Source organism: Tamandua tetradactyla, chromosome 3, assembly GCF_023851605.1.
Source record: "Tamandua tetradactyla isolate mTamTet1 chromosome 3, mTamTet1.pri, whole genome shotgun sequence".
Lineage (NCBI taxonomy): Eukaryota > Metazoa > Chordata > Mammalia > Pilosa > Myrmecophagidae > Tamandua > Tamandua tetradactyla.
The window spans coordinates 64,848,240-64,875,007 of record NC_135329.1 but is presented as its reverse complement, the minus strand read 5'-3'; the positions used below and the strand labels follow the sequence as shown (position 1 = coordinate 64,875,007).

Genomic DNA, 26,768 nt, shown 5'->3' with positions numbered 1-26,768 from the left:
TTCACTTGAATTAATGTGACCAACTGTCATCCTTGCCTTGAAGTGTCCATCAGGGAGATACAGAAAAATGTCACCAATTATACATGATACCTTGACCTTCGGTACAGTGTCCTACCACTGATAAAATTTACCCAATTTGTGTATTTGATTTTCCTGCCTGCATCTCTCCTCCTAGCATCTCCATTCATGGACTTTGTGATTGTCCCATGCACCAAGTCCTAAACCTTGGAACATGCCACACGATGCTCTTCTTAACCCCCAGATACTGCCACATACATGGGTGATTCTAGTGTTCATGCTGAGTCTATTTGACCTCACGTTGCCACTTCTCCAACTTGGAACCAGGAAAGAGAGAAATATATTGTCATATTTATTATTTAATCTCTAATTATTGGTACTGAATTGCCAGGTTGCAATTCATGGACTGTTCTTGCTATGATAAAGTAGAAAGAGATATTCAGAGATGAGTAGCTCTAAATAGGTCCATGTTCAGGAGAGGGTCTGTAGGTGAGGGGTATTGCCCTGCCCCAGTTACACTGGTGAGTGTAAGGGCAGATGTTCCCTTGGTAAATGTGGTGGTAAGAGGTGAGAGTACACACAGAAACTTTGTGTCTCCCATGGGGGATAATATCATTGAATAACAACAGTTAAAATATCAAGCAACACTGACCACTTAATGAAATTACATGCCTGAAATTACATTTGAGGATTCATATCAACAATATGGATAAGGTGGCACCAACCACCCTTCCCTTCCCCGATACTTCAAAAATCAAACAGAATACATATTTAGTAAGAATAACTAAACTATTTTGTTAGAATAACTAAATTTGTCATGGAATTTACACACACTATGTAATACATATGCACATAAATACACTCCACATATTCAGAATATATGTGGGCACAAACACACAGACAGGGACACATATATGTACCCTTTGTAGTAGACAAATGATAATCATATTCTCAGAGCCATTTTTGAAACTTGGTCCCATCTACCTCCTCACACTATAAATTTCTTGCTTGAAAGTAAAGGAATCAGGGTTCATGAAGGTGCATCCAGAAAGAGGAGTGTGTTCGTCCAGGATTCAGCCAGCTTCTTTCTCCTAGGGTAAGCTAAGGCAGGGACCTCCCCTCATTCTTTTCGTTTTACATGCATTTACCTCCTAAATGCAAATCACCACATGGACAAACAGATGAAACCACAGTGCACTTTTACTTAAATTCAGGTTCTTCCTCAGTGTGGATGATATTTCCTGCACATCATGGACCTCACCTACAAGAACATGAAACCCTTGTGGTTCTTCTTCTTTCTGATGGAAGCTCCCAGATGTGAGTGTCTCAGATACTCAGAAATGAAGGTAAGGGAGTGATGTATCTAAGCACATGACTCAATGCTGTTCTGCTTGTTCCCAGGTGTCCTGTCCCAGACACAGCTGAAGGAGTCGGGTCCAGGAGTGGTGAAGCCCTTGCAGACCCTGTCCCTCACCTGCACTGTCTCTGGGTTATCCATCACAACCAATTCTAACTGCTGGCATTGGATCCATCAGCCTTTGGGGAAGGAGATGCAGTGGTTGTCAGTAATATGCTATAATGGTGGCACTAATTACAATCCATCACTCAAGAGCCGACTCTCCACGTCTAGAGACACTTCCAAGAACCAGTTCTCTGTTCAGTTGAGCTCCATAAGTGATGAGGACACGGGCACCTATTACTGTGCAAGAGGCACAGTGAGAGGAAGTCAGTGTGAGCCCAGACACAAACCTCCTCATGCGGGAGTTTGCTGAGCTGTAGGTGGCGTTCCGGATCCACCCGAGTGGGGACCAGCCCCAGACTCAGGGGCAAGGGCTATGTGTGGAAGCAGGGGGTTGCTGCAATGATAGAAGGTTTTCTTTTCTTACTTACATTTTTATGGTGCTTGTTTAACCTAGAACCAGGATTCATGGGCCATGTATCAAGTGTTGGAAATAGGAGAAACTTCCTCAGTCTTACCACTAGTGATCCACCAGAAAAATGTTATTCCCCTGTCCTTGTACTGTTATTCCCCTTGAACTGACCCTCAACTGACATAGAGTTCTTAGTCAGGAAGGGTGTTCTTTGTCCAGGAGACATAGCAATGATTCCATTGAACTGGACATTGAGAAAGCCTCCAGAGACTTTTGACTCCTCATGCTTCTGAATCACCACCAAAGAAGGGAGTTACTGAACTGGCTTAAGTGATTGCTCCTGATTACTAAGGGGACCTTGGCCTGCTGCTACACAAGAGAGGTGAGTAAGTGCATGCTTTAGACAGAGGAGACAATGTAGGGTCTCTCAGTGCTACCACACCCTTGACCTAATTCAATGGAAAGCTAAAGTAGCCCAATCTAGAAGAACTAGTAGTGGCCATTCTGATAAGGAATTGGTTTAGATCTCCCCCAAAAGTAAAGAACCACAGTAGGCTGAGGAGTTTTCAAACCAAAAAAGTAATATATAATGGGTAAAGAGAGAAGGTATTTATACCTACCACTTACAAGCATATGACAAGTCACAGGAATGAACATTAAAATTAGTATGAATAGTTCTTAATTTGTTATAAATATATTTTGTGGTTATCATATCTTTTTTTTGTGCCTCATCATCATGTAGCATAAATTTTATTAATTTTATGTAGCAGTATTTAAATTAATGTACATGAAGTGCAACTGTGATTAGCATTCAAGATATTGAATCTTCTTTTAGTGAATGGGATATTGCATTTTCTGATTATGAAGAAAAGGTTTTACAGGTTAAAAGCAATTTGACTTTGCTATTTTCTTATTTGAAGGTTAAGTGTGTTTTAAAGAGATGGGTATGGGTTTAGCATGGACAAGGAATGGACTGTAATTGTCAATTTTAGGTGTCAACTTGTCTAGGACACGTACCCACTTGGATGTTTAACCACTGGCCTCAATGTTTCTGTGGTGATATATTGTAAAAGTGAATACTTTCAACAAATAGATGATTTTAAATTAAAGAGATTACTCTCAATAATGTGGATGGTCCTCATACAATAATATGAAATCCTTAAAGAAAAGAGAGAAACAATTGATTCCAGAAGAAGGTGTTTCTGCTATTTTCTAACCTCACTTTGTTCTCAATTTCTAGCATCTTGACTTCCATAAGAACTTTGCAATAAATAATTCAAAATCACTGTTTCCATAATTTCTATGCCTACAGTATTCACTCTGATCTTTGGAATTTAGACTTGCCAACAGAACTGTCTATTCATTTTCCTTAAAATATATCTCACATATACTGTTCATTCTGTATCTCTGTAGATCTCTGTTAATAAACATATCCGCATATTGATGTAATTGTAATTAATATTTGAGATTTCCTTGTGTAGCTACTATGTTTCCCTGTGCACAAACTGCATTTATACCTCCAGAGGATATCCTACAAGCAAGCTCACTTCATGATTTAATGTGAACCTTCACCCTGAATTTAGGCAATTCTGTTTTTCTCTACATTCATAGTGGAGTAATAGAGAGAAATCCTGGTTGTTCCTGTAGAGGTGGTGTTAATGTCTTTTCCATTACCTTCTGGTCCTCATTGCCTGTTAACACAGATAGATTTCATATATGATACTCTGACTAATGTGTTCCCTGTATGTGACCATTGGTGGCTTCCAAATTATCTATCCCAGGAGCAGGAACCAAGGTCAGTAAAGCAGAGATTGACTCCCTCACGTAGGGTGCCACACTCTTAAGGTTTGTAGTTAGTAACTGGAGAAGTGACTGATTGTAGCTTCCCCTGGGCAGTAGTGGCTGTGATTGTCATGATAGAAATGGACTGTTACCCAAATTGAATCTCCACATCTAAGGAGACACTCAAATTTCACTCCACTCTGTTGATAATTACACAGATACATATTGTATTTCAAAATATCCTGCAAGGGACAGAAGCATGTGGTTCTGATAGGACATTTTATTTCCATGATGAATGTAGGATGTGATTGTGGAAGTGCTTGAATGCTATCTTCATATATTATTCAAGTCTATATGGGACAATGATCATGCTGTGACGTTTCCTATTGACCAAAGAGGATTAATATCTTTCCCAGAGACCCAACTGCCAAGGACACTCCTCTAAACCAAAAGAAAATGACTGTCCCTTTTTAAAAGTTACAAACAGTGAAGAAGTTCCATGCTATTCTGAATAGATACTTGTAGGAAAGATATAATCTAGTTTTCCAAAATACAGTGAGTCACTTAATTTTGTTTCCTTTTTTTCACACTTTAAAATATTATGTTTTTTTAAATTTCATCAAGAACATATCCCAACAATTTAAAGAGCAGTGCATAAAGCATGGAGTTATGCTCAAGGCAAGCCTATATACTGTTGACAAGTGAAAGTTACACCAAATATTATTTTGATTTAGATTGGGCTAAAAAGACTACACATGCACACTCAAGTGCAGAAATATATTAAATGGACAGAATTACATTAAAATTTTGTGAAAAATAGCATGGATTGAACAACATTAACCTCAAACATTGCAGTGTCTTAAGCATTGATACATTATTTGTTAGAGACAATGCATTTTTTCTTAATAGTATATGTACATAATTGAAGCTTGAATAAAAATCTCATAGATATTGGCTATAACTTTAATTCACCTGGACATCTGTAACTGTTGAAGAATGATCAAGAACAAGGATGTTCTCTACATGCCTGCCTAAAAGTTTGACCTGGTACCAACAACTTTCTTCTTGTTGGCTTAACTCAGACAAAGTTCTGAAGTACATTAGCTCAGAGTAGTTTTAATGCACCCTAATACACTGCTTAAAACCCTACCATTATATAAACCAAGGAAATTTGAAAAATTCACTCCATAAATTTTTCACATCCTAAAATACCCTGAGCAGTTCCTCTTGTGTGACACAATGATGAGGAGGTTATCATTTCCAGGATGCTCCACAACTGACCTGTAAGTCATGAGCCAAATGACGTGTGGAAAATTACAGTCATTTATGCAATTACTAGATTGGGACATTGCAGTAAATAGGCATTAATGGGACCTCCATCATCATCACCTCCTGTTACTCAGATTATTTTATAATCCACTTCAATTGAAGTCTGAACAGGACCAGGGAATTCCTTCTAAACAATTGAAAATGGCATTATACATTGTTTTAGTTTGGAACTAGAAATTTCAACAAGGCCTGGGAGACTGTGGTTAGGATGTCCCAGTGGGTGGGCCTTCACTTAAAAGTGAATTGGACAAAATGCTATTTCAAACAGTTAGATCTGCAGTGTCTACTAAATGTGAGAATGAGATTATTTCTTGCCCGTGTTTTCTTACATGTCTAATATTTCTGGCAAATGTTAGAAAGTTGAAGTGTTGGAATATATACCTAAATGATATTATTTAAGATGTAATTCCCATCTAGATTACATAGTGTAAGCAATTCCTGAAAATTCTTTCTTTGATTCATGTGTCTGTTGCCCATAGATTCACTCTTCATGGAGTCTGTCCTCTCACACAATCACACCTCCTCTCAAAGGATGCTGCTCCTCTCCTGGTCGCAGTCAGAATTTCTGTCCATTGAGTTATGCTATGGTTTGGAATAGTATTTAAACAGTATAATTAAGTTAATAAAATTAAGATAAAATGATGGGAATGCTTCCTCATGAACTTTTCAAACAAGCATGAAAAATTGGCTTTACCATGTATTAAATGAGCTATCAGAATGATGAATATTATGAGAAATATAAAGATGTGTTCCATAGATATAAATGGGTCAATTCATCAACAAACCAAAATTTTACCAAATGTATATGACAATAATATTGGAGCCTTAAGATACCTGAAAGAAAAAATGACAGTACTACCAAATGAGTGATAGTCACAGTTATATAAAGCTTCCAAAACTTTCTCAAAATCAATAGAAAATTAGAAAAAAGTAAAGAATATATAAGTCCTGAACATCATTTTCAACAAACTTGGCATCATTTGGCCTTGTGGAAATAAATGATGAACATCCAAAGGGTAACAGTGATGGTTGTTTATTCAGACCTTGCCACCTCTAGTCAACCAATGTTTGTATTTGGCAAATATTTCTTAAATTTCTTCATTTAAATTGGAATTTCTATGCTATCATTTATTGTATCCATTGACTTTATTCTTACTTTTTATTCACATTTAAGTAGTTACTATATGCTTCACAATGAGCTTTTTTGAATAATCTCATTCTACACTCAAGTATACTCTATCATTTCATGTGTGCACAAGGACATACTAACAGCATATTTCAAATCCCTGCCTTTGACCCTTTAGGTCTATGTTCTCTTCTGTTATCATTAACATGTGCTAGAAACATGATAATGCTTATAATTATCATTGTTATACATGGTTATTTCTTAAAGGAATCAAATGAGGAAAACATTAAATATCACCTCCATTAATTTAAGCTGTACAGTCTTTTTATGTATATTCGAATTTCTGACATCATATCATAGCACGCTTCCTGAAAGACTGCTTTACCATTTCAAAGTTTAGGTATGCTAGGAGTAAGTTCTCTCATATTTTTCCAATCTGAGATACTTTAATTTAATGTCTTCTTTCACTGAATGTAAAAATATGTGTTGAACTATTTTTTTTATCATCACAAAAGTTATCACCCCATCATCAACTTGCCTCCATTACTTGTTTATAAGTGTGCTGTAATTAGTTTTCTTATTCTTCCATTAGAAGTCCATCATTGACACTTTTGGTTGTCTTCAAGGTTTTATTTTTGTAATTCATTGTAATCCTAGTCTTCGCTCTCTCTCTCTGCCTCTCTCCCTTCCTTCCTCCCTGTGTGTGTGCATGTGTGCATATTTGTATGTGTGGAAATGGGAGTGGTACCACTCACTATTACCCCTAGTGATCCACTAGGAAAAATTTTCCATCCTGCCCCTGTAAACCTGAGCTCTGCTGTTCTACAGGTTTTGATTCCAAAATGGGGAGTGCTTCCTCCAGGAGAAACTACAATGATTCCACTCTACTGGAAGTTAAGAATGACACCTGGTCACTTTAGGCTACTTATGCCACTGGATCAACAAACCAAGAGGGGGTTATGTTATTGTCTGGAATGAGTGACGCTGACTATCAGGGGGAAGTAGGATGACAACCACATAATTGGGGTAAAGAAGAGTTTTCTGGGAACATAGAAGATCCCCTAGGGTGTCTTTTAGTACTACCATGCCCTGTGATTGAAATCAATGGAAAACTTCAAAAACCCAATCCAGGCAGGACTACCAGTGCCTCTGAAACTTCAGGAATGAAGGTTTGGACCACCCCACCAGGTAAAGAACCATGGCCAGCTGAAGTGTTTGCTGAGGGTAAAGGAAACATGGAATGGGGAGTGGAAGAATTTAGTGAAAAACATGAACTTCGGCCACGTGATCAGTTACAGAAACTAGGACTGTAATGCTGTTTTGTTCATGTTATATTATTTAAGTTGTAAGATATCTAGTTTAAGAATGAATCTTACTCAAGGATTTGCACCCTATTCTGGGGAGATTTAATGTGTTTTCAGTTATATACAGGACAGTTGAGTATTGTTAGGTCAAAGAAATAATCTTTGTTTTATTGTTTTTTATTTAGAAATCAGGTATGGTTTAAGGTGGTATGTATAGCTGCTAAGTTGACAAGGGTGGACTGTCATTGTCATGTTCATGTATCAACTTGGCCAAGTGGTGGTGCCTGTTTGTCTGATTAGGCAAGTGCTGGCCTATCTGTTGCAATGAGGACATTTCATAGAATTAAACGATGATCATGACAGCTACATCCACAGTTGATTCCATTTGTAATCAGTCAGAAGGGAGTGTCTTCTGCAATGAGTAATGCTTAATCTGGTCACTGGAAGCCTTTTAAGGGGGATTCAGAAGACACACTCTCTCTTCCTGCTTTGGCTGGTGAGCCTCTTGCATGGAGTTCATCCAGACCCTCCATCGAAATTGTTGGCTTCACAGTCTGCCCTGTGGATTTTGCACTCTGTGTCCCTGTGGTCACATGAGACACTTTTATAAATTTTATATTTGTGAGTGTTCCCTGTTGGTTCTGTTTCTCTAGAGAGCCCTAACCAATACAGGTTGCCAATGAAATAATCAGATGTCCTCTCCCCATGAAGCCAGCACCTAACTTTTCAATTGCAAGAAATTCATCTGGTCCCATGTTGACAAGGACAAATAGCATGCCCTGAACAAGTCTATGTCCCGTGACAATTAGGTGACATTGCCTGTTGCCTATTTCCAAAGGTCATAAGCATGCTCTTTCTTTTGTAGACATGGCTTCCATGCAAAATGGATGACCACAGCAAGCTACTGTCAGAGGTTTGCAGAAACTCAGCACTATGAATGGAGTTCCTACTACAGTAGATAGTGACCAAGGAACCAGATTCATTGAACACAAAGATGCAGGAATGTGCATAAGGCAATGACATACAAGAAATTTCCACCTACCACATAATCTAATGGTCACCAGACTCACAGAATGGATGAATGGGTTATTAAAAATAACTGAATTTATCAGGGTCTGTCAAAGCTTTGGTAACAATAAAATCTGGAAATTACAGTAATTTCATGCAAAATAACATCAAAAATAAAAAAATACTTAAAATATATTTAAGAAAAAGTGTTAAATTTATACTTTGCTAATGTACATTGTTGAAAAAATTCAGACATGTTTTAAGTGAATGATAAAACATTGCATGTTTATGTGTCAAAATACTTAAATTTTGAGTAGCTACACCCTCCAAAGTGATCTGGTATTTCACCATATTCTTTAAAATGTATCAAACTAATTTACTTGTCCAAACTAACAAACTGATTCTAAATATATGTTCTTACAAGGGAGCATGAATGGACAAACAAATAATATGAAATAATCTTACAGTAGGAAGACTAACACTTACCATTTTCAAAATATACTGCAGTTCATATTATTTTTAAAATATGGTGTTGGTAAAAGTGTAGACATATAGATAAGTTAGAGTTCACAGTCCAAAAATAAACCCGTAAATCTATGATCAGCTTATATGATAATCATGTCAATACCATTCAATGGATAAAAATAGGCTTTGAAATAAATAAATGCTAGAAAAACCAGAATTAGATACCCAATTAAAGTATAGATACCTATATAGTAAATAATTAATTTGGACATTGCACACAATAATTGTTTCAAAATGGTCCCAAAGTTTAAATATGAGAGAAACCATAAATCTCCTAAAGTAAAACATTGCTGAAACCTTCATGAACTTGGACTTAGCAAAGGATTCTTAGACTCATATCAGAAGTATGGGTAAAATAATGAAAAAATAAATATATAAATTTGACTTTGCCAAAATTAATTAACTGAATTCAAGGTAATCCACCTTGTAGTGTGAAGACAAAGCCCATAGAATGGGAGAAAACATGTGCAAATGATATTTCTAAACTTGGACTTGCATCAGGTTCCAGCTTAAGGATCAGTCATTCTGGTTTGGTAGCAAATTGAAAGAAAGCATAAGGAGCTGCTGGTAGAGAGGTCATCTTTAATCATTCCCCTCCATAGTGATGTTTACAGAGCAGTAGTCCCTTATATACTAAACTACACCAAAGTGGCATATTCCAAACAGTTGACATCATTCATGGGATATATGATTGCATACATGTGTGTTATATCATTGGTTACATAATAGGTGTTGTATCATGCTCCCCCAGAGCTTCAGACCTGGAAGTACTTATGGTGGTCATCTTGGCAGGTTGTTTATAATAAGCAATGTTTCCAGGTCCCACAACTTGTATCTAGAGTATGTAAATTACTTATTCTCAATAAAAATAAAATGACAAAAAGCATACAGAAATGTATAATACATGCATGAATAATAGTATTGCATGATTTGTTATCATGGAAATATTAATCAAAAACAAAATGTAACAGCACAGATAAAAATTTTATAGAGCAAAATCTTATTTTCTGATAAAGTGTAGAAATAGAAATCTATATTAAATGATCCAGCTTCTAGAGTTCTGTTTGAAATTTTATATTTACAAAATGGAAGTGACATTGATATTCCCTTCACATACTCTCTCTACATATGTAAATAAAATAAGGTCATGAATTCTAAGCATTTAGCCCAGCTCAAGCACACACTAAGAAATCATATTATCCCAGATATTATCATTTACCCAACACCCCAAGGGCAATAATATCTGTTCAAGGTACAATCTTCTCCCAAACCTGCAGCCTGAGATCTTGCTATATAGTAGAAGAATTTGCAAATCCATTGCCTCCCTTTGCTGATATAATTCAGCCCAGCCCACACCCTGCAGCTCTGGAGAGGAGACACAGACATGGAATTCCCAAGGGCTCCCTTTCAGTGAATTGCACACAGACAAATAAATGAACATGTGGTTGGGCTTAGTTGGACTTTACTTATCACTATTTTCAGAGGTCATTTTATGGGGAGCCAGGGACATTGAGTAAGTTTGATTGTATGAATGAAAGAAACAGTGAATATGTATGTGTGATAGCTTTCCTGATAATGATTCATTTGTGCTTTCAGGTGTCCAGTTTATAGGATCTGGGCAGAATTTCATACAGCCTGGTTGGATATACACTCTCCTTGGCAGCTTCTGGATTCACCTCAAGTAGCTATAACATGACCTGAATTACCACAGCTCCAAGCAATGCCTGGAGTGTGTCTCATCCATTAGTAATTCTGCCATTACCACACACCTTGCAAGCCTATGAAGGGGCAATTCACCATTTCCAGAGTGTTTTGAGGAACTCACTGTATCAGCAGATGGACAGCCTGAGAGCCAAGAACACAGCCATGTATTACTGAGTGAGACACTGTCAAGGAGGCTATATAAGCCCATGCTCAAATCTCCTATTTTATTAGAAGTCAGCAGTAGAAATCAATACTTCCAATTGCTTTCTGATTTGCTTAAAGGATAAAGATAAATTTGTATGAAAATAGTGATGAAAAGCAGGGGGAACGTAAGTAAAACTGTGAAACAGTTTTTGTATATTATTGAATGTTACTTAGCTTTAAAATGATTAAGATTAGTTTATATAATGATATTAATTTTAAACCTTAAGCTATCACTAATAATAACTTAAAATGAATGCAAGGAGAAAATAACTATTGATTATCATTATGATATCATCGTATCTATCATTATACTATCACCAGTTTTCATTTTAAAAATAACAAACTGTTAACTAATTTTCTTTTACATTATCATAGTCTAAACATCAAAATCTATGGCAAGGAAGGACAAAAATTTTATTTATTCCTTCATTTAAAGTATGTCCTTGACAGTTTTCATATACATTAACAGAATATGAAATGTAAAACATATGATTTTGGTTTTGTAGTGTATAAATATATGCATTTTATTAATAAATTTCTGGCTGTTTATATTTGAAATTTAGAAATTTGCACCAGTTTATACAGAAGTAACATTAAGTCTCCAGGTAGAACAGTACTATATGTATATATTCGTATATTTTATATATTTTCTATTTATATATGGGTAAAATTTATGAATCATATGTGAAATTATCATATTACAATCACAAAGGAAATCATCCATTTCTCAGTTTTGAAACAACTGCCCACTCCCCAAACCATCATGAAAGCCTACTGACAAAATCTTTTTAATTAATGTTAGGGCAGCTTAAAATGATTGCTGGAATAGGCCAATATACAATTCTCTTGAATTGTTATAGTTCGTTACATAAATGTACTCTATATAAGGTACATTTTCATTACCAACCAAAAATACCAATAAATGGACGTCTTGAAATATTTTCAAAATCTTGAGAATCATGGGGAGGAGAAACTAAAACATTGGAGACATATTACATTAAATTAAAGGAAATATATTCTAAAACTGCTTCAAGATGTTTATAATACATTTTCAACATAATTTTACGAAGCTCGAAAACTGCTCCTGAAATTATGATTAAACACATTAAAGAAGCTACTCAAGAATGATAACAAAGAGAAGAGAAGGAGTGCAGGAGGCAGAGGGAGGAGGTCAAAAGGGATTGGGAAGGTGGGTGTGAGGAGGAGCCTGAGAGACCATGGACCTTTAGTTGTTAGTGTGCAGACTTGTCTTCACAGAGCTTCAAATAACATCTCAGGAGAGAGCATGAGCCAGGCCTGTTGTGCTGTGTCAAACCCCATGTTTTGTTTGTTTTGCTTTTTTTTTTTTTGGTGGGGTGGGGGGAGTGCATGGGCTGGGAATCAAACCCAGGTCTCCCACAGGGCAAGTGAGAATTCTACCAGTGAACCACACTTGATCTTCTCTTGACAGATAATTCCTCCAATGGAAGGGGCTTTCCATCACAATCAACAGAAACAGCTGGAGCTAGGACTGAAAGTCCCAGTGTAAGGGGTTTCAGTGTATCAGGCAGGTATCTTATGAAGGAAACAGATATAAAACCGATCTCTAAAGAGGTACACCCCCATATCCAGAACCACAGCTAAATATCTTCCTGAAGCTAAACTCTGTGACTGCTAAGGATATGGCTCTGTATGACTGTGTGAGACACAGAGATGGGGAATCAGTGTGTGTTCAGGCAGAAATTTCCCTTGTATGGAGGACAGGAAGGAACTGGGCTAAATGGGGTACTTAGGACCCAGCTCAGGACAGGTTCACGGTAGCCTGGGGAGTAGATGACACTCAGGGTTTGGACTCCCTGGGATAAAAATATTCTCCTAGGGACTTCCAGACACCCTGTTTAATGATTGTTATGTTTAATGTAACTTAATACAGAGTATTGTGGATGTGACACTTCAACAGAGTCATCACCAGTTATTGGAATTTCTGATACAAGATGATGATACTCTGGACTCAGCCTCTGATTAGGGCTCAAAATAAGGTAGACATAGGTGTTTATTTTCAAGAGAACAAGCCCCTGCCATGACATAGAAGAAAGTGCTGTTTCTCTGGGAACCAGAATGTCACATCCCTGACTACAGTGTGTTTCTGCACATCCAGTTTCCTCTCCTTGAATCACTGCTTCCTTCCCTCAACTCCATGACACATATTGTCCAACATTTTTAGTGTGTTGTGAGGGGTTCTCAACTTCTCAGCAGTTCACTCTTCTTCTGAGGATTCAGGGAGCATGTAATTGCTGACATTCCTGTTCAAAGGATCTCCATCCTCTCCTGTCACTATGAGTATTTTCAGATTAAATTGTATAATTCTATGCTGACAGCATTATATGAATTTACCTAAAGGCTCTAATGATTGATTAGAACAAAAACATCCTTTGGGTAAACACAATATTAATATTTGATTGCATATGTAGTTAATGGGAACTGATTATTTCTTTTGTCAAATTTATGCTGTTTATAAAGTGCTAAAATTAAATTATATTTAAATACTTTGAAGAAAGCCAGCTGATGATTATTGTGTTAGAATAGGAGATGTAATGAGAAGAAAAAATATATACCCATATTTCATAATGGCAGCCCAGGTCTTAAAGTCTAAGACTCCAAAAAAGTTCATCTACTCTTGAAATTTAAGTATTTAGAATCTTTGATCATCTGCTAAAAAATTTCTCAGGCTCAAAACACTATAGAACTCCCCTACTCTTTCACCAAAAAATGGAGCTTGAGTATGGAGGAGATACCTTGTTCCTACTCACTTATGTTTATGATGGTCATAAACCATTGTGGTTGTCTTTTATTTCATACATGTGTCTGTGTGTACGGCCGTAACCACCCATGATGGACAGGAATTGATTCTTTGCCCATATGTGTCTTGTCCCACTAGCAGGTGCAAGAGAAGGGCCATGGGTGTTGATGCCTTGCAGACCCTATCTCTTAGCAACTCTAGTCTCTAGTTATTCCATAACAATCAAGAATTTCTACTGGCATAGGATTCACCTGTTCTTATAGATGGAACGGCAGTGGAAGATGGAACAGTTCATTCTAGGGTGAAACAGAAGGATGCAACCCATCCTTTCAAAGGTGAAGCTCCATCTTGCGAGACATATCCAAGAAACAGGTCTCTGCATGTGAGCCTTGGACTTCAAGAGACATGGGTATGCATTATTATGCAGTCGTTTACTACCATGAGGTGAAGGTAGTGTGACCCGAGACAAAAACTCCCCATGTAGGTTGGGTCATGGAGTATTTCCTACAGATTTAAAGAATTGTTTCAATCCAGTGACCCATATTTTCTTCTAATTTCTCCTTATGGCAATGGGATCATTTATCCTATAATTGTTCCTTCTTTGTATTTTGGAAGTTGATAACTTATTCTAAATTCACGGGACCACAGCACAGGAGAAGTTTGTTTTAGGACAGACTATGCATATAACTGACTTTGATGATGTATTATGTTTGAGTTGGTATTATATTTGTATTGTTAAAAATGACTTAAGTTTTTTGTGATGTTTTGATAAAATGAATGTATTCATATGGAAATATTTGGTGAAATGTATGCAGAACACATGAGCATTGTTAGGTAAAAATTTTTTTCTATTTAAAGATTATGATTTAAAATGATATGTATAATCACCAATTTGACAAGAAAGTAATATTGCAGTAGTTAGGTTCAGGTGTCAACTTGTCCAGGTGTGGTTGCCCAGTTTTTCTGATGCTGTTGATCTATATATCATGTGAAATTCATATATGGCTGATTGTATCTGTGGTTGGCTAATTGGACTGCCTTCTGCAACAAATGAGGTTTAATTTAATTAGCAGAGGCTTAAAAGAGAACTCAATTGATCAGAAGCCCAGTGTACTTTACTTCAGTGCTCAGTTCCAATTCAGTCCCAGACATTTGGAGATGTAGAAAGGAAATGCCTTTTGGAAAGCTATTTGAACCAAGATACTGGAAGAGAGGGTCAGCAGACATTACTGTGTGCCCTCTCCAATTAATAAATTTGTAACTAAATAAATTTGCTTTATAAAAGCCAGTCCATTTTTGTGTGTATTGCATTCTGGTAGCTTAGCAACTAAAAAAAAGAGATTTTGGTACCAGACGAGTGGAGTGCAGCTGAATATACAAATATCAAGTATGTTGGAACAGTTTCTTAAATGGATAAGGGGAGGATTATGGAAGAACTGTGAGGAATTTGATAGAGAGACTAGATTGTTTTCAATAAACTGCTACTAGAAATATGGGCTCTAAAAATACTTCCCTTGAAGCCTCAGAGAAATGTACTATTGAAAATTGGAAGGAAGGTGAGACTTGTTTCAAGGTCCCAGAGAATTTGGCAAAATTGAATCCTGGTTTTGGATGGGGGGTAGAATTTGAATGTGATAATTTGGGATACTTGGTGGAGGAAATTTTCAAGCTAAATGTGGAGGATGCAGTCTGACTTCTTTTTACAGCTTATCATACATTGTGACCAGAAAGGGATAGGCTGAGGACTGAACTTTTGGTTGCAATGGAACCAGAAATTGATGGCCTGGAAAATTCTGCACTACCAGAAAGTGAGACTACAGGGAATAGTGCCCCATGTGAGAATTTAACCAAACATGAAACCGGTCAGCCATTGCAAGACAAGACAGGATTGGAGGTGGAGTTGCTCAGAAAGGATTTGTGAAGGTCATGCTGTCTGATGGGGTTAATCAATTGTGCTACATTTCAAGTAAACAAAGTTTTTGTGAGACCTGTATGAACAGGATGACTGTCATTCTAGATTGAAGGGACAGAGAATGGACAGATTGCGGGAAGAAGAACCTCAGAAACAGAACCGTGGAAAGGGAGATCTGAATCCAAAAATCTTCAGTCAAGTAGAGGGGATCCACCTTTACATGTGGAGTACATGAGTTTAACCCAGGAGACAAAGTGCAGGCCTTCTGCTTTGATGTTTAAGAAGAATGCTGGTGCCCTGAGTCTCACAGAGGGTGGAAAACATTTCTTGGGATTGGGGAGAGTCTGGCTGCCTCTGCATATCTCTGAATGGGTTGAGCATGTGCCTCAGATGGCAGACAATCCTGGTGCCACTCAGAGAATTGAGATGTGTGGCACTGAGAAAATGGTGGTTTCCCCAGTGTTAACCAACATTGCAATCCTCATCTCCATATTTGGAGAGAGCAGGACGACCACATAGGCCCTTGGAAAGGGTGGGACTGCAGCTTACTAAAGCCCCAAAAGTGAATGATTCTCAGACTTTAAAATCTAATTAAGTGTGTCCTGCAGATTTGCAGAATTGTTTAGTTGCAGTGACCCCTGTTTTCTTTCAAGTTTTACCCCATGGCAATAGGATCCTTTATCCTATGAATATTCCTTTTTTGTATTTTGGAAACTCATAACTTATTCTAAGTTCACAGGTCCACCGCATACAAGAATTTTGCTTTAGGACAGACCATGCCTGTAATTGACATTGATGATACATTGACTTATTTTTAAATGGGTATTGCAGTTGTATTTTTATTGAAGTAACCTATGATTTTTGTGATATTGTGATTAAATGAATGTAGTTTATATACAGAAAGAGTTAGTGCATTGTATGTAGAACAGGTGAGCATTGCTAAGTGAAAATATATGTTTACTATTTAGAGATTAAGTATGATTTAAGGTTCAGGTGTCAACTAGGTGACCGGATGACACCAAGTTCTTCTATTGCTTTGGACTTAAATAATCAGCATGTGAAATTCATATATAGTTGATTGCATTTGTAGTTGGCTAAGGGGAGTGCCTTCTGCAATAATTAATGTTTAATTAAGTCACTGGATGCTTGAAAGAGAGAGGTCAGAAGGGATCCCATCAGATAAGCATACCTCAGCTCAGCATTCAAACCCAGCTCAGACCCAGAAGTTTGAAGAAGCAGAAAATAAATGCCCATGGGAAAGCTGTTTGAACCCAGAAGCCAGGAGAGAAGGTCAGCAGATGTTTCTGTGTGCCTTCCAGATTATTAATTTTGTAACTAAATAAATCCCCTATATTACAGCCAGTCCATTTTTGGTATTGCATTCCCATAGTCTTAGCAAACTATAATAGTGGGCAAGGGGTTTCTAGCCTGCATGGTACACTCCAGATCTCATGAATAACTGGGGTGCAGCCCCGGTGTGGGTACAGTAAGAGGCAGTTTTCTGTCAGCGACTGACATTTTCTTCCTTGATTAAGGATACAAGAAGAAGGTTCTTTGAACTTATTTTGTATGACTGCAATGATCAAGAATGGATTTTTGAGAAGCCTAGATACAAAGGTAAATGGAATATGATATGTGTGATCTTGGATAACCCAAGAGTCTCTTAGATGTGAGGCATTAAGTAACAAGCACAAATACTAAAAAAGAAGTAATAAATTTCAGTCAGTTAAAATTAAAATTATATATATTTGAAAACTTTATTTTATATAAATAGAAAGTAGCATTAACATGTATCTACTTAAGAAATTCTTTATATTTCCAAAACTACATGGAAGGAAATTATAAAATGTACTGCAATACAGAACTTTCATCAGAATATAGTATAAAATTAAAAATATTTAATATATATATGTGAATATGGTTAAATGAGAAAAATTTAAGTTACATATATGCTACTAGATTAAAAATAAAAAAGAAACACATTGGACAGTACTCCACAGCAAACACTATTTGAAATGGTGGAGTACAGTTAATAGTGCAATTATAAAGATTTTTCTTTGTGAATTGTAATACTAACACACTACTGCAAGGTGTTTATCGTAGAATGTTATAAGGGAATTTTGTTATTTTTTTCATGACATTTATGTAAGCCTACAACTTCTCTAATAAGCAAAGTTGGACAATTGGATATATTTAATGTCTTCCATTGGGTTTGTCAATATGGTCATCATGATGCTTATCTCTATTAATGCACTGTATAATAACCTCTTGTGCTGGTTTGAAAGGATTTAGATACCCAAAAGAGCCATATGTTAATTTAACCAATTTTGTGGGGGAAATCATTTCTTTTAATTCCTATTCAGTAATATAGGTAGGAAACTTGATTAGATTTTCTCCATGGAGATGTGGGTCACAGACCTGTGGGTTTTAACCACAATTTCAGGTGGACATTGATTAGTTTACTGGAATCCTTTAAAAGAGGAAGCATTTTGGAGAAAGCTTGAGAATGAGGAGAGAGCCACAGAACCATCGCAAAGCCATGAGGCCAAGAGTTCACCAGGCAGAGACCTTCTGAAGATGAAGAAGGAAAATGCTCCTGAGAGCTTCATGAACCAAGAATCCTGGAGAGGAAAGTTAGCAGATGCCATGTCCACTGTGTGTCTTTCTAGTTGAGAGAGAATCTCTGAATTCACTGTCCTTTCTTGAGTGAAGGTAACCTCTTGTCAGTGCTTTAATTTGGACATTTTTATAGGCTGCATTTAACTGGGACATTTTCTCAGTCTTAGAACTATAAATTTGCAACTTTGTTAAATTCCTCTTTTTTAAGCCATTTCTGTTTCTGGTATATTGCATTCTAGCAGCTAGCAAACTAGAACACCCCTGTACCAGCAAAAACCAAAATGAGCTATGCAATAATTTATTAAATATAACACAACAAGAATAATGTGTAAGCTATAATTATAATGATTTATCAAAATTAATATAACATGCATCAAATGGCATTATTAATAAAATTAGAAGAAATTCGTGTACTGGAAAATAATATTCACTAGTCATAAAACTGCTAAAGTTATATCCAGAATATGCAAAAAGATTTACAGGCAAAACAGGTTTACAGACCAAAACAGACAAAATATATGAGTAAAAATTTTCAACAAAAATATGCAAACGTGTAATAAGCATAAGAAAATATGTTCAAGATTATTTGATAAACAGAAATTTAAACCACAATTACATTCCTCAACCCTCCCTTGAGAATTTCTATTTTCCAACATTTAATCTCTAGAATTGGTGAGGATGTTGAGAAACTAGAACCCTCACAGCTCACAGATATTGTGTGCATATATAGTAACTAAGTAAGATGATGGTTGATAGGTCTTTAGCCCAGAGAAGTCATATAGCAAGAAGTTACATTTTCACAAATAATATTATGGCAAACTTTGTCCTTTGGTTCAGTCATATCTACTCTAGGCACTGTGCTCTCTGAAGGAAACCAATTGCATTATTTATAATACAATATGAGGAAATAAAAATTGGCCTCCTCCCTTTATGGTGGAAAATCATGGAAGTCCTGACCCTGCAGCTCTGAGTGGGAGCCCTAGACCTGGGGTCCCCACGTGCCTATATTTGATGACTGGGACTGTACAAAGGCAGTTAACCATGGGGTTTTTGAGAAGCTGAGTTTTCCTAATTGCTGTTTGAAGAGGTAATTTTTTGGAAAACACAGAATAGTCAGTATGTGAGTGGATAGGACTGAGAGAAGATTGGATATATGCATCAGTTTTCCTGACCAGGATGGCTTTGTGCTCACAGGCTTACATTGTAAGGAGCAGTTGGTGGGAGCTGGGTGAGAATTATTATATCCTTGGGGTCTCAACACTCTCATCTACAGTCTCTGGATTCACCTGTAGTAACTCCTGGTTGGGTTAGATCCACCAGTCTCCAGAAAAGTGGCTGAAATGGGTTGGAGATTTTACATCTTAGGCAAATTCTGTGAGGTATGGAGATTGCATGAAATGCCAATTTACAAGTCCAGAAGCAATGACATACAAATGTGGTTTATCTGTAAATGAGCAAACTTGAACCAATGCATGGTCATATATTGTTATATGAAATGCACAATTAGCCATAGTCATTATGGTCTCAGAAAAAATCCACCACTTTCAGATGGCAGGGGGGGAATGGACTGCAGGGGGCATGTAAGAACCATTGAACACAGGTCCAGCCCCAGGGCCAGGTGCAGATATGGGTTTGAGCAACAGTTTCCTGTCAGTTTCTGGTGCTTCCTCTCCAGTATAATGCTTCTCTCCATGGGATTGCTCTAGGTTTATGATTCTGTGTCTTCTACTGAATTGTTGCTGTAATAAGAAGAAGCATTCTCATATTTTATATTTAGACTCACAACCAGAATTTATTCTAAGCCTTGTCATATTTGGGGATATATCCACTAAAACGGTCAGGCCAGAGAACAATTAGTCATTTTGCAAAATCTCCATTTGGAAAACTCACTGCAATTAGAATTCTCTTCTGTGTGGTCTGGCCCAAGAATTTTGCATTTTATACAGAAGTCAACTTTTCTCTCTCTCTCTCTTTTCTTTTTTGTCAAGCAGGTTGTACTTATGTTGTTAGCATGAAAACTCTCCTCCAAGAATCTGTTTATTTCAGAGTAATCTTAGAATATAAGATATTTTACTGTCATACACTCTCTCCCACCTAAATGCATATTATTTGTAAAGGAAAACATTATATTCTTAAATTAAGGATATCTTCATGAACTGCACCTTGATAAAATCACTGCATTTTTCCCAAATTCCATGTCCCTGGGACAAGGAGGACTTCTTTCCTAAAGTGCCACTCAGAAAATTTTCCTTCCCTCATCATATCTGGAAGATTTCTGATTGATAAACTCAACATCAAAGAGGAACAAGGGACCACTGGGCAACTGGACAGCCCTTGGGGTGCTGAGACACTTGGTACTAGACTGAAGGGTCATGAGGTTCAGAGACATCATGGGTAGGCCTGTCACATATACGTCTCATTTCTCAATTGGAATAAAGAAACGGAAATTGATATATTTATTATATAATAAAAGGTCAACTCCATCTTAGTCCACCTTAAAGGTGCCTGACACTCATGAAGCATTTTTTGTTGGGAAATCCTTGCTGATATAGCTATTGTTTCCAAAGACAAATGCCAAGTTTCTTAAATTTGAGGTGGCTTCACTACTTCCTACCTTCTTAAGCAAGTCTCTCTTCACCTACATTTCTCACTTATTTCTCAGTAAAATGCAACCATTATGGGAACACTGTGGCCATGGACTAAGCTGGTGGATTTCCATAACAGGCAATAACTCTACAGAGGGCATTAATTACACACCATGCCATGGGCAAGAGAATATTCTCATGTGACTTGCAGAGCCAGCACATCCTGCAGGGAACACCTTTTCTTTACTGCATCATCTCAATCACAGTGCTCTGTGCTTTTACTTCATGAAGCCTAAACACCGTGCTCTGCTGCCATCAACCAAATTTATGTGTACATTTTGAAGCCATTTCCTTAAAGAGAGCTCTTCATATCTCCTTTCACACTTTTGCTTAGATTGTTTACCAGCTCCACAAAAATAACATCAGCCCACTATCCTCCCAATAATTATGCTCCTCTGCTCCATGCTTCAGTAGAAAGTGGTCCAGTTCACTTCCTTATTGCTTCTTGTCTCTACATCAATATAATCCACAAGCACATAGAGTATAGTACATAGCTTTTCAAATTGCATTTCATCACTTTTATCCCAGCTTTCTCTAACTGTGTAATTCCTGAGAACCTGCAGTCTGAAATTGTTTTTGGCATTACATTTGTGTGTGTGTGTGTGTGTGTGTGTGTGTGTGTGTGTGTGTGCATGGCCAGGCAAGAATTCTGCCACTGAGCCACCATCATACCACCCAATGTGAAATTTTTTTTAATGCCCAAAGTCTGCCGTTATCATTGGTGCCATTAGCAACCAGGTAGAGCCGGCTTGTCTCACATCATAGCCTTATCCACTTGTCCTGATGCAAGTGACATATCCCTTTCCTTACTTATTATTTCAATCATTTGACTGATGTTAAATAACTTAGTTGCAACATATTGCATTCAGTGTCTGTGCATGATAATACATGGAGGAAAGCAGTTTTCAGAGAAAAGGTGATTTAAATCACCTTTAAAGTCAGCATATTGGGGAAGTCCCTCAGGCTGTATTTAGTTGAACTGCCCAGCCACATGCATGTGACATCTCAGTGGCCAAAGTGAGGACTTTTACAGGTACTTTCTGGTTCCCTGCAGTATATAACACTAATAACAGGGATGGCAACATCTAACAGCACAGACAACCTACCATGAATACATTCATAAAGTTGCACTGCAGTTTAACATGACAAAATCTGAGAATAGTGGGACTCCAAACTACTATTCCTTCATGAATCTACCAAGAAAACCAGAAAATTCTGAACTTGTCATTAAAATATTCATATATATATGCCCCATATACAGAGTATATGTGTCTTTCCATGGGTGTTTCATCCCTGGAAGTAGACATATATGGGCACTTTTCCCCAAAAAGTTCACATCCATCTTCCAGAAAAGATTCTTTGGGTCATTTCCTGGACTAGAACATGAATTACTAGGATATGTGAAAGGAGGATTCCTAGGAGAGGATGTGTTTACTGCCAGCACAGTCAGCACTCCTTTCCCCAGATTGCCTTACAGACAGGGACCTCCTCACTGCTGTTCTTCTTTATATAAAAATGTACTTTCCTCATGCTAATCACCACTTGCAATTCCGTTAGAAAGAACACTGTACCTGAAGGAGAACAAATGCTGATCTGATTGCGGAGGGGAAATAATTTATTCACAATATTGCAAGAAAGGGAACCTGACCAAACATAAAATGGTGGCTGGCACAGCAAACAACAGAATGCTGACGTGATTATACTTGTGCCGGACCTGCAGATCCTCCCCTCTTTTTCCCCTGATGGATACTCCAGAGGGTAGAGCCTATCTTGGAAATCTAACCAATTTAAAATTTCTGCCAAAGGTTCCCCCTTTGAGTATATTTTACATTTTTAATGATCCTTCCCAGTCAGAATTTGTTGCCAGTTCTAAGCCTGCATCAGAGGCCCTCCACTTTCCCTGCCTGCATCACTTTTGTGAAAGCTAAACTTAGCTAGATTCTTACAAATCCTCTTTCTTTTCAAATCTTTAGTTTTCACATTTTAGTCTCTCTTCAAACCTGATAAGAGCCTTTACACACTTAATAATAGGAATCTTCCACTTTAAGGAGGTTCTTGATGAATATCTGAACAACCCTTTGGCATCTGGGGTAATTCAGTACCTAAATATTGTGAATATCCCAGCTATAATGGTTAAAGAAGTTAGCATGGACAGTGCCACCCTTTTCTATTCCCCAAACCAGTTTTCTAACCATCCTGTGAGGGGCTTATTCAGATAAAGCCCTCAGACCTTGTAAAGCTTTGGTGTTAGTTCCATTTGGGGCTGTATTATTGGGGATAAATGCAAAACAACTACCCCTGACCATAACACAAATACCTCCCTTTTCAGCTAATATCATGTTTAGGATCATCTTTTTTTTTGGTCATTTGGCTAGTAGCATCCAACTATTCTGCTATTTCTTCAACTGCATCCTTTGCTGATTAATCCAATCCACATTTTTCTTGATAGTGATCTACCAGAATTAGGATGACTCAAGTCCTGCAGGTACTTGGTTTTCAGCCTTAAACTCATCTGGAATTTCTCTTGGCATGCCTATTTCTAAATCAACTTGATTGATCCTGCTCCTTTTCAAACCCCACAGTGAATGGGTTGGTCAGTTAGATCACAGCACAGGTCCCCTTCCACTTCTTGGGCAAAACTGGGAAGAGGATGCCCTTTCCTCAATGCCACCAAAATCTGCTCATGGAGTGATGAAGCTGGAGAAACTGCCAGGATTATCTTTAGTCACATCCCATGCTTGGATATGTGAGACTATGGTCCCAAGGTCTTGTAGCCCTTCTTCCTGTCTAAAGAGACTGGCAGAGTGGTTTCCTGAACCATGGCAAGAAGCCAGTAGGGCTTTGCCATTTCTGCTCCTGACTGGATAGAGAAGAAAGGACAACATACTACAATTTTCACCAGGAGTCATACCATGCACTTGAAATCCTTTTTGTGTTCCTCCATACTTATTGGAAAGGGCATGACAAGAACAGTGGGTTGGCCTGTTTTGCAATCATACCAGTTGCTTTTATCTGATTTATGGACTATACATTTGATCCATTCCATCTAGTATTTGTATCTCTTCACCCTGTCCCTACTTTTACTGTTTGTTCTAATTCTTCTGTCCTGTCCTCCCTGAAAACTTTGGCATCATTCTGTATTAGGGAACTAACCTCTAGCTGAGTGTCCTAAGGTGGTATTTAAGGGCCAATTGAAAAGAGCATTATTCGCATTGGGGAGAGGGCCTGCATCCATAATTCTCCCAGAAACTTCCCTGCATTCCATATAGTTGATCAGAGGAGGTGAAACTGTCTGAGCCCAAAATGAATTTCCTACTCTAAGTGGTGATACTGATTTTATCTGCCTTTTTTAATCTTCATCAGTACAGGGTTGTACTGGAGATCTTGGCAATTTGGTGGGGGATTTTCTTTGTAAGAGTGTATTTTATTTTGGAGGTCCTGCCATTTTTGTGAACCACAATCAATGGCCATAGTATACTCCTTTTACTGGGTAGTCCCACACAGAAAAACTCAGGGATGGCAAGACCCTGTGACCAAGTGGAGTATTTGTGATTGCTTATTTGCTCTGGATACAAGTACCCATTTTCACAACTTGTTCACTGCTGACTCATCAAGGTTCCATGGTCCACCATCAGGCAAGCATTAAACTGTACATTTGGGGACTTCAAACCTTCAACTGCACTCACCACCCACTTGACCAGGCTTGTTGTGTCCCCAATTTGGAGCATTCTCATTTTTAAATTGAGCCTCAGATCCCTCATCTGTCTTTTGATCACAGTCACTATTAATTATGTTAGATTAAATTACAGACTCCAAAACCCCCCAAATCTGAAAAACCCCTTCATTGCCTAACTATTGTCTCTTCAATGTAATTTTTAACTTGTCCAAAGTTGGAATTATTTCCCTGGAATTAAACTTATCATCTGACTCAAGCTTTGGTCTTTTCACTTGGGTATAGTGGGTCTTCCATCCTGAACTTGATAGGGTCCTTCCCAAGATGGTTGGAGTTTGGACTTCTTCCAAGACTTGATGAAGACCTATCTGCCAGGCTGATGTTGATATACATCAAATTCAAGAGGTGTAGTGTGGACCAGCAAGCCACAGTGTCTGAAGGATGACCGAGTAGAGAACACAGTTAGTATTTAATTCTTAAGGAAAAGGTTCTTTGATTCTAAGGAAGGGATATCTCTAGTTCTTCTTGGAAAAGGAAGGCCAAAGAGCATTTCATAAGGGGAGATTCCTAATTCGTTCTTAAGGGCAATTCTGTTTCTTAACAGAGCTAGGGGTAGACACTTAGTCCAAAGCAACTTGGTTTCTTTTTATTCAACATCTGACTGCAATCCAGAAGGACCCATCTCCCCTGACTGTCTGGATTTGCTCCCAATTGTTCCAGTTCCTTTACTTCCTTCTCAGAGACTATATGGACCTCAAATTCTCTGCAAATGGAGGATATTAAGACCATGAACTTCAAATGGGGGTTAAGGGACGCTTCTTTATTCTTTTTCATCTGCCAGCATGTTGCCTTTTGCCTCAAAGGTATGGACTTTATGGTGTCCATTTATGTTCACCACTGAAATTTCTCTTGGTAAGAGTAAATTAATTAATACTTGTTTTGTTAATTCTCCATGGACCAATTCTTTCCCCTTGCTATTATTTGTCCCTTTTCTTCCCAAACATTTTCAAAGGTGTGGACTACCCCAAATGCATATTTAGAGTCAGTGTAGACTGTAGCATCTTTTCCTCTTAATAATTTGAGGACTTGGCTTAATGCATACAACTCGCAAGTTTGAGTTGACTAATCATTGGTCAATCTACTAGTTTCCCATACTTCATAAGTTAGTCCACCCACGATTGCATAATCATTGCACCTCTTTCCCTCCAGGGACATAGGAGACTCATCTATGCACAATTTTACCCCTGAACATAAAGGGAGATACCCACTGTTAGGCCAATCTTGGGTTTGATAATCAATTAATTCCAAACAGTCATGTTCAAGGACTTCTGTCTGTTCAGACCCTTTCCAAAGAGAAGAGACCAGTATCGAGTTATTGTCTAGGGTCAAATCCAAGTCATCATTCTCCATTACAATTACCTCATACTTTGGGAATTAGGAATCAGTCAGCCACCTCCCTCATTTTGATGAGGTGTACTGACCACTAATGCCCCTCCAAACGGGCATTCTACTAGGGAAGTGGTTGCCACAGCCGCCTGAATGCTCTCAGGTCATCTTCTGCAGACAGGGCCAAAAGTTTAGAAAGGAAGGCTATGGGTTTACTTTGACCTCTCTACATTTGGGTTAGGACCACTAATCCTGATCCTTTATCTGCTGTAACAAAGAGATGAGAAGGAATCTTGAAGGAGGGAAGAGAGACTGAACAGGAGACTGTACCAGTGGCCATTTGAGCCCTTCTTTGGCTCCTACTTCCCCCTCCTTCATTCTAGTTTGTCAGGCTCTTCCTCTAACAGTTTTAGGTATAACCCTTTAGTTTGAGAGACATAGGAATCTATCCACAACTTACGGTACACCACTAATCCTAAGGACTTCCTTAGTTCCCTCTTTGTTCAGGAAATAGGGAATGCAACTATGGCCTGAATTCTCTCTGGATATATTCTCCTTTTTCCTTCACTTATGAGATGGCCTAAGTATTTAATTGCCCTTTCAACAAACTGTGGTTTATTTTTTGATGCCCTTAGTCCTTGGTCCCCTAGGAAGTACAACAGTTCCTTTGTAGCCTAGGTAACCCCCTGTTTTTCTTTACCTGACATTAACAGATCATCTATATACTGTAAAAGGGTAATTTCAGATGGGATCAAAAACCTTTCCAACTGTTTTTCTTGTTCCTGCCCAAAGAAATTGGGAGACTTTGTAAAACCCTGGGGTAGAACTGTACACCTATATCATTGCCTCCTTCCAGTGAAAGGATTTTCCCATTCAAAGGTGA

At 37.8% G+C, this 26,768-nt stretch overlaps 1 pseudogene; it reads left to right on the top strand.

Annotated features, from left to right (window-relative positions):
* The first annotated feature begins 1,268 nt into the window (after positions 1 to 1,268).
* On the top strand, positions 1,269 to 1,790 carry LOC143675592 (immunoglobulin heavy variable 4-61 pseudogene; annotated as a pseudogene).
* Positions 1,791 to 26,768: the final 24,978 nt, after the last annotated feature.